We start from the raw sequence: 9775 nt of genomic DNA, 5'->3' as shown, positions 1-9775 counted from the left end.
ATGGAAAGAGAGAGAAAGAGACAGAGTCTCTCTCTGTTGCTCTGGCTGGAGTGCAGTGGTATGATCTCGGCTTGCTTCAACCTCTGCCTCCCAGGTCCAAGCAATTCTCCTGCCTCAGCCTCCCAAATAGCTGAGATTATAGGCACCTGCCACCAGGCCCAGCTAATATTTTTGTATTTTTAGTAGAGACAGGGTTTTGTCATGTTAGCCAGGCTGGTCTTGAACTCCTGACCTCAAGTGATCCGCCTGCCTCAGCCTCCCAAAGTGCTGGGAGCACAGACATGAGCCACTGTGTCTGGTCTCCTCTTATATTTTTTCCTAGATATTTGATAAGTTTAAATTTTACATTTCAGTCCATGATCCATTTTTAGTTAAGGTTTGTATAAGATGTGAGACAAGTTGAGGTTGATTTTTCTGCCTATGAACGTCCAATTGATCCAGCACATTTAGTGGAAAGTCTGTTTCTCCTCCATTAAACTCCTTTTGCTCCTTTGTCAACTGTTGTCAGTCAGGCATCTTTATGTGAATCTACCTCTGTATTCCCTGTTCTGTTTCATTGATCCATACATCTATCCTTAGGACCACATTTTCTTACTCACTGTAGCTATGTAGTAAATCTTAAAATCTTAACACCAGGTAGAATGTTTCTTCCCACCATATATTTTTTTTCAAAATTGTTTTGGCCAAGCTAAGTCTTGTGTCTTTTTCTATACATTTTCTTTCTTTCTTTCTTTCTTTCTTTCTTTCTTTCTTTCTTTCTTTCTTTCTTTCTTTCTTTCTTTCTTTCTTTCTCTTTCTTTCTTTCTTTTCTTTCTTTCTTTCTATAACAAAGTCTTGCTGCAACATCTAGACTGGAGTTCAATGGTGCAATCTTGGCTTACTGCAACCTCCACTTCCCGGGTCAAGCAATTCTCCTGCCTCCGAGTAGCTCGGACTACAGGCATGCACTACCACATCTGGCTAATTTTTGAGTTTTTAGTTGAGACGAGGTTTTGCCATGTTGGCCAGTCTGGTCTCGAACACCTGACCTCAAGTGATCCACCTGTCTCAGCCTCCCAAAGTGCTGGGATTACAGGTGTGAGCCACTGCGCCCAGCCTAAATTTTAGCAGAAGCTTGTTATGTCTACAGGAAATCTTGCTGAGAATTTGGTAAGAATTGCATTAAACCTATAGCTCATTTAGACAGACTTGATATCTTTACTATGTTAAGTCTTTCAATCCATGAACTTAGTATGTCTCTCCAAGTATTCAGGTTTTCTTGGATTTTTTTCATTATAATTTTGTAATTTTCATCATACAGATTCTGGACATGTTTTGTTAGATTCATAGCTAAGTATTTTTCTTTGGAGCAGTTTTAAGTGGTATTTTTCATTTTTATTTTCACTTATTTGTTGTCAGTATATAAAAATGCAATTGATTTTGCATGTTAATCTTATATCCTGCAACCTTACTGAACTCACTGAACTTTTTAATTAGTTCTACAAGTTTTTTGTAGATTCCTTGGGATTTTCCTTGTAGACAACATGTCATCTGCAAATAGAGACAGTTTTATTTTTTTCCTTTCTGATTTGTATGCTTCTTTCTTTTCCTTGTCTTATTGCAGGGAATAGGACTTCCAATATTATGTTCAATAAGAATGATAAGAGTGAACATTCTTACCTTGTTTCTGACCATAGAGGAAACCATGCAGTCTTTTGCTATTAAGTATGATATAAGCTTTAGGTTTTTTGTAGATCCTCTTTATGAGGTTGAAGAAGTCCTCTTCAATTTCTACTGTACTAAGAATTGTTACCGGCTGGGTGCGATGGCTCATGCCTGTAATCCTAGCACTTTGGGAGGCCAAGGCTAGCGGATCACCTGAGGTTGGGTGTTCGAGACCAGCCTGACCAACATGGAAAAACCCCGTCTCTACTAAAAATACAAAACAATTAGCTAGGCATGGTGGTGCACGCTTGTAATCCCAGCTATTAGGGAGGCTGAGGCAGGAGACTCACTTGAACCCAGGAGGCAGAGGTTTTGGTGAGCTGAGATTGTGCCATTGCACTCCAGCCTGGGCAACAAGATTGAATCTCCATTTCAAAAAAAAAAAAAAAAAAGTTGTTATCATGAATGGCTGTTGAATTTTTAAAATGCTTTGTCAAATGCATCAATTGACATAATCATATAATTTTTCTTCTTTAGCCTGTTAATTCAGTGGATGACATTGATTGATTTTTGAATAGTGAACCAAACTTGCATACCTGTAAGAAATTCCACTTGGTTGTTGTGTGTTATTCTTTTTATAGATTGTTGAATTCAATTGCTAAAATTTTGTTGAGAATGTGTCTAAGTTCATAAGACATATTAGTTTGTAGTTTTTGTTTTTTTTTTTTTTTCAGATGGAGTCCTGTTCTGTTGCCCAGGCTAGAGTGCAGGGGCGTGATCTCGGCTCACTGCAACCTCTGCCTCCTGGGCTCAAGCTATTCTCTTGCCTCAGCCTCCTGAGTAGCTGGGGTTTCAGGCGCAAGCCACCATGCCTGGCTAAATTTTGTATTTTTAGTAAAGACAGGGTTTCACCATGTTGGCCAGGTTGTTCTCAAACTCCTGACTTCAGGAATCTACCCATCTCAGCTTCCCAAAGTGCTGGGATTACAGGCATGAGCCATGGTGCCCAGCCTCCTAGTTTTCCTTTTTGTCAGAATTTGTTATGAGGATAATACTAGCCTCAGTTAAATGAGTTTGGAAGTGTTTACTCCTCTTCTGCTTTCTGAAAAACATTGTGCAAAATTGATGTTTATGAATCGAAACATTCATTTTTGATGTTTGGCACAAGTCTCTAATGAAACATTCTGTCCATAGAGATTCCTTTTTCAGAAGTTTTATAATTACATATTCAATGTCTTTAATAGTTACAGAATAATTCAGGTAATCTATTGTATCTTGGCTCAGTTTTATGGTTTTTGAGGAATAGGTTTATTTCTTCTAAGTTGTTGAATTTATGAGTGTGAAGTTATTTGTAGTATCCCATTAGTATTCATTTAATGGCACCAGGATCTACTGCAATATCATCCATTTCATTCCTGATACTGATGATGTGTGTCTTCTCCCTTTTTCTCTTTGTCAGTCTTGCTAGAGCTTTATATATTTGCTGATCATTATGAAGAACCAGATTTTGGTTTAATTTTCTCTATTGTTTTCCTTTTTTAATTTCATTGATTTCTGCTCTTGTGTTTATTGTTTTCTTCCTTCTACTTGCTTTGGGATTAATTTGCTCTTCTTTTTCTAGGTTCTTGAAAAGGAAGTTTAAGTGATTAATTTGAGATTTTTCCTTTTTTCTAACATAATACTTACATGTCCCAACCTCCTTCTGTTACCATTTTCTTTCTGTCTGGGGGGCTTCCTCCAAGGATAGATCCACTAGCAACAATTCCCTTAGTTTTCCTTTGTGTGCCAGCGACTTTATTTTCCCTTTATTCCCAAAGGCTGGTTTCGTTGGATAGAGGATTTCCAGTGGGAGGTTCTTTTCTTTCAGTACTTAAAAAATGTTGGGCTGGCCACATCCAGTGGCTCCCAGCACTCTGGGATGCCTGTAATCCCAGCACTTTGGGAGGCCAAAGCAGGAGTGTCACCCGAGCCCAGGAGTTTGAGACCAGCCTGGGCAAAATAGTGAGACCCTGTATCTATAAAAACCTTTAAAAATTAGCAAAGCCTGGTGGCATGCACCTGTAGTCCCAGCTACTTGGGAGGCTGAGGTAGGAGGATCACTTGACCCCAGAAGGCAGAGGTTGCAGTAAGCAAGATCGTACAACTGTACTCCAGCCTGGGTGACAAAGTGAGACCCTGTCTCAAAAAAAAAAATAAATAAATAAATAAATAAGTTGGGTCACTTCCTTCTGGCCTCGATAGTTTCCAGTGGGAAATTCATTATCATTTGAATTGGCATTCCTTCATAGGGAACATATTGTTTCCCTGGCTCTTTTTAAGATTTTGTCTTTGTTTTTAGTTTTCAGAAGTTTGATTATGATATATCTTGGGGTTGGTTTCTTTTTGTATTTCTTTAAATACTTTTTTAGTCCACACTCTTTTCTCATTCTGGGATTCTGATGATATATAAGAGCATTATGTCTTTTGTTTCTGTCCCACAGAACACTGAAGCTCTTTTTCCTTTTTTCAGTCTGTGTTCTTTCTGTTGTTTAGATGGAGCATATACTATTGATCTTTTGCAAGTTCATCATTTCTGTCTTGTGTCATCTCCTTTATACTACTGAGTCCATCTAGGACATTTTTGCAAATTTCAGTTATTATATTTTTCAGTTTTATAATATTCATTTTCATTTGGTTCTTTGTTTAAACTGCTGCTCTTTCTTTGCTGAGAGTTTTAAACTTCCTTTTTTCATTTGTTTCAAGAGAGTGTAGAAGTGTTTGTTGAGGCATTTTTATGAGACTGCTTTTTTTTTTTTGAGACAGAGTCTCGCTCCATTGTCAGGCGCCAGGCTGGAGTGCAATGGCGCGATCTTGGCTCACTGCAACCTCCGCCTCCTGGGTTCAAGCAATACTCCTGCCTCAGCCTCCTAAGTAGCTGGGACTACAGGCGTACACCACCACACCCAGCTAATTTTTGTATTTTTAGTAGAGACGGGGTTTCACCATGTTGGCCAGGATGGTCTCAATCTCTTGACCTCATGATCTGCCTGCCTCAGCCTCCCAAAGTGCTGGGATTACAGGCGTGAGCCATCGTGCCCGTCAAGACTGCTTTAAAATTCTTGTCGGATAATTCCAACATCTGATTTATCTAGGTTTTGGAGACAGTTTGTCTTTTCTCATTCAAATGGTGGTTCTTTGGTATGATGAGTGTTTTGCAATTGTATTCCGGACACTGGATATCATTTTGCACACTCTTGATCCTATTTAAATCTGTTTTAGGGCTGCCCATGGTGTCTCACACCTATAATCCCAGCACTTTGGGAGGCTGAGGTGGGAGGATCGCTAGAGCCCAGGAGTTTGAGACCAGCCTGGGCAATATAGCAAGACTCTGTCTCTACAAATAATAATATGACAAAAATTAGCCAAGAATGGTAGTGTGCACCTGTGGTCTCAGCTACTCAGGAGGCTAAGGCAGGAGGATTACTTGATCCCTGGGGTTTGAGGCTGCAGTGAGCTGTGACTACACCACTGAACTACAGCCTGGCAACAGAACAAAAGTCAGCCTTCTTTAAAAAAAACTTTTTTTAGCAAGCAGTCACTCTATTTAGTTTTAGTATATAGGTTCTGACATATATTTGTAGGCATTAGTTTCAGGGACAGACTGGTCATCAAAACACTTTTTCTTTCTTTCTTTCTTTCTTTCTTTCTTTCTTTCTTTCTTTCTTTCTTTTCTTTCTTCTCTTTCTTCCATTCATTTGTTCATTCGTTTGTTCTTTTTTTTTTTTGAGACAGAGTTTCGTTCTGGTTGACTAGGCTGGAGTGCAATGGCACGATCTTGGCTTACTGCAAGCTCTGCCTCCCAGGTTCAAGAGATTCTCCTGCCTCAGCCTCCCAAGTAGCTGGGATTACAGGCATGTGCCACCATGCCCAGCTAATTTTGTATCTTAGTAGAGAAGGAGTTTCTCCATGTTGGTCAGGCTGGTCTCGAATTCCTGACCTTAGGTGATCCATCCGCCTTGGCCTCCCAAAGTGCTGGGATTACAGGTTTGAGCCACCGTGCCCGGCCCGTCAGAACACTTTCAATGTGATTTGGAACTGCTTCATTCTTCTAGCACTGCTAGGGCTACTTTTAGTCCTGCTCCATCTCTGTTGATGTCATTGGTTAAGGCAGAAGGCAATTCCCTGAGCTGCTTGGTGTTTGTGGGCTACATTCTTTTGCTAAATGGTTAGAGGACCTCGGTCTTATGCCGCTGCATGGAGGGTAGATAGACGCAGAGCTAAGCTGATGCTACCCCTGCAGGCTGTCATTGCAGATGGGTAAGGCTGTCTGCCAGTGCTTCTGTTGTGGAGGGGGCATGGGGACTCACCACTAGGTGCCTTTTGGGTTTTCCTTAAGTTGTTTTTTGTTCATTTGTCCAGAGAGAGCAAGATTTTCTTAGCTTTGGGTTTGTTTTGTTTTGTATTTTTGAGATGAAGTCTCACTCTCTCTCCCAGGCTGGAGTGCAGTGGCATGATCTCAGTTCTCTGCGCCTCCGCCCGCCCCCACCCAGGTTCAAGCAATTCTCCTGCCTCAGCCTCTCGAGTAGCTGGGATTACAGGCACTCGCCACCACTTCTGGCAAATTTTTGTATTTTTGGTAGAGATGGGGTTTCCCCATGTTGGCCAGGCTGGTCCCAAACTCATCACCTCAGGTGATCCGCCTCAGCCTCCCAAAGTGCTGGGATTACAGGTGTAAGCCATCTCCTCCGGGCTCTTTGTTTTTATTTTAAGTGCTTGATGGAAGTTCTAGGTTGTGGGAATCTTCAGCACCTCGTCTAGGTTATGTGGAAGATACAAAAAAATGAAGGCTCCGCCAAGAGTGGTGGCTCACACCTGTAATCCCAGCATTTTGGCAGGCCAAGGCAGGTGGATCATGAAGGTCAGGAGTTCAAGACCAGCCTGGACAACAAGGTGAGAAACACCGTTTCTACTAAAAATTAAAAAAAAAAAAAAAAAAAAAAGAGCAGGGTGTTGTAGTGGGCACCTGTAATCTCAGCTACTTGGGAGGCTCAGGCAGGACAATTGCCTAAACCTGGGAGGCAGAGGTTGCAGTGAGACAAGATTGGGCCACTAGACTCCAGTCTGGGTGACAAGAGCAAAACTCCCTCTCAAAAATAAATAAATAAATAAATAAAAAATAAATACATCTGGTTATCAGAATACAAAGTTCTTCTGAATTTTAAAACTAATGATACTTTTCCTTGCTCCTCCCTTTGGTATAAAGGCTCACTACCATGTGCTACCTTACATCCAGTAAAACCAGGAGGGCCTCGAGTGGCCTAATTGCAACTTTCCCTCCTCACTCTGCTCTCATTGATAGAATCCTGTAGTCAATCAGCCCTCCTTATCAGGGAGACCAGGAGCAGTTCCTGTTTGTCCCTGAGTATTGGGTTTTGGTCCCCATTAGCCCATGGAATTTTCCAAAAGGACCAGTCACAACCTCCCTTTGAAACCAGGGAGCACCCCACTCTCTCAATACTGCAAAGTCTGCCTCCCACAGCCCCCGGCTGCTCCTTCTGTCCCCAACACCCATGTGACCCTGTGTGGTGTGTGGTGCTCTCCACCCCCAGGCCATGAGTATATGTGACTGTTAACTGTCAATGTCATCTGTCCAGTCTCACCACTTGTGTATTTGACCATCACCACAACCCCAGGGCAGGAATTCCTCCCCAGCCAAGGGGGTGAAGAGGAGGCAATTAAAATACTCCCCTCTAAATAGAACTAAATATCCTGGGAATTATTTAACAGACAGTGATAAAAATGACCTAAACTTGCGAAGAGAAAGGTGGGCTAGCTATGGGCCTCAGAAAAAATAATGCAGTGAGTTCTCTGAGTATCTTTTTTCTTTTTCTTGTTTTTGAGACAGAGTTTCACTCTGCTGCCCAGGCAGGAGTGCAGTGGTGCAATCTTGGCTCACTCCAATCTCCATCTCCTGGACTCAAGCAATTCTCCTGCCTCAGCCTCCTGAGTAGCTGGGACTATAGGCACACACCACCATGCCCAGCTGATTTTTTTTTTTTTTTTTAGTAGAAACAGTGTTTCACCTTATTGTCCAGCCTGGGCAACTTTACAGTGTGCTACGTACGATCGTACCACTGCACCCCAGCCTGGGCAACAGAGCAAGACTCTGACTCTTAAAAAAATAACAAGTGAGGTCAGGCATGATGGCTCACGCCTATAATCCCAGCACTTTGGGAGGCCATGGATCACCTGAGATCAAGAGTTCAAGACCAGCCTGGCCAACTTGGTGAAACCCCATCTTTGCCAAAAATACAAAAATTAGCTGGACATGGTGGCGCATGCCTATAATCCCAGCTACTCAGGAGGCTGAGACAGGAGAATTGTTTATACCTGGATGCAGGGGTTGTGGGGAGCCAAGATCACGCCATTGCACTCTAGCCCCATTGGAGGCCTCTGAGAGAGCCTAGAGCAGACCTCCCCATTGTCAGATGCAAGAGGCAAGACACTTGGGTGTTTGACATCTCCACAATTGTATAGAGCTACGGGGGGCCTTATTAACTTTCTGGCCTGCCCCATGCATGAGGAACTGTTGCACTCCTAGCCAACAACAGGCAGAGAACTACAGGAGCAGTAGGAAGCCATAAGGTCTATATGCACCTGAAGGCAAGTGCTGAGAGGGTGCAGCACTGGCAGAACCTTTTTCTTTATCTTTTTATCTTTTTTTTTTTTTTTTTTTTTGAGACGAGTCTCTCTCTGTCATCCAGGCTGCTGGAGTGCAGTGGCACAATCTCAGCTCACTGCAATCTCTGCCTCAAGCGATTCTCCTGCCTCAGCCTCCCAAGTAGCTAGGACAACAGGCACCTGCCACCATGCTTAGCTAATTTTTGGTATTTTTAGTAGAGATGGGGTTTCACCATGTTAGCCACGATGGTCTTGATCTCCTGACCTCATGATCTGCCCGCCTTGGCCTCCCAAAGTGCTGGGATTACAGGCGTGAGCCACTGGGCCCAGCCACACCAGCTTTTTCAAAGACCCTATATGATCTGACTTCCCTCCTACCCCAGGCACCCCTGTGACCTCACTTTCTGCAGCTCCCAGCCCCTCACACACCCCAGTGATAGAACCTCCTTCTTGCTGTTTCTCAGACACATCAGGCACACTCCTACCTCAGGGGCTTTGCACTCTTGCACTCCCCCAAATGCTCTTCTGCTGGGAATTTGCATGCCTCCCACCTTAACTTCTTTTTTCTTGCGGAGGATGAGGATGGAGTCTGGTTCAGTCACCTAGGCTGGAGTGCAGTGGCGCCATCTCGGTCACTGCAGACTCTGCCTCCAGGGCTCAAACAATTCTCCTGCCTCGGCCTCCCAAGCAGCTGGGACTACAGGTGCGAGCCACCATGCCTGGCTAATTTTTGCATTTTTATTTTATTTTATTTTGAGGTGGAGTCTTCCTCTGTTGCCCAGGTTGGAGTGCAGTGGTGCCATCTCGGCTCACTGCAACCTCCATCTCCTGGGTTCAAGCAATTCTTTTGACTCAGCCTCCCAAGTAGCTGGGACTACAGGCGCAGGCCACCACATCCAGCTAATTTTTGTGTTTTTAGTTGAGATGGGTTTTCACCAGGCTGGTCTTGAACTCCTGACCTCGTGATCCACCTGCCTCAGCCTCCCACAGTGCTGGGATTACAGGCGTGAGCTACCACGCCCAACCTCCCACCTTACCTTCTTTGGGGTCTTATTTAAATCTTACATACAGCTCAGTGAGGCCTTCCTGGTAAAAACAGACAGCACTCTCCAATTAATAAAGTACCATCAGCTGAGCAACCCTAAACTGAAAATCTGAAATCCAAAATGCTTCAAAATCTGAAACTTTGGGTGCCAACCTGATGTCACAAGTAGAAAATTCCACGGTTGACTTCATGCAATGGTTTGGAGCCAAAACACAAGCACACAACACACAGTTGATTCAGTGTCTCCAAGGAATAAAAGACTTCCCAGCTCCCATCAGTGGCAAGATATCTTTTCCATGCTTGCCCAGATCCCTGCATAAGCACACCCACAAAGCATAATAAAACGGCATGTGTTCAGGCTGGACGCACCAATGGCAGGTTCTCCACAATGTCCCACATGGGTCCAAGACCTACCTGCATTACTCA

The sequence above is a fragment of the Callithrix jacchus genome, chromosome 22 (genome assembly GCF_049354715.1).
Source record: "Callithrix jacchus isolate 240 chromosome 22, calJac240_pri, whole genome shotgun sequence".
Classification (NCBI taxonomy): domain Eukaryota; kingdom Metazoa; phylum Chordata; class Mammalia; order Primates; family Cebidae; genus Callithrix; species Callithrix jacchus.
Note: the sequence above shows the minus strand (reverse complement) of the source record.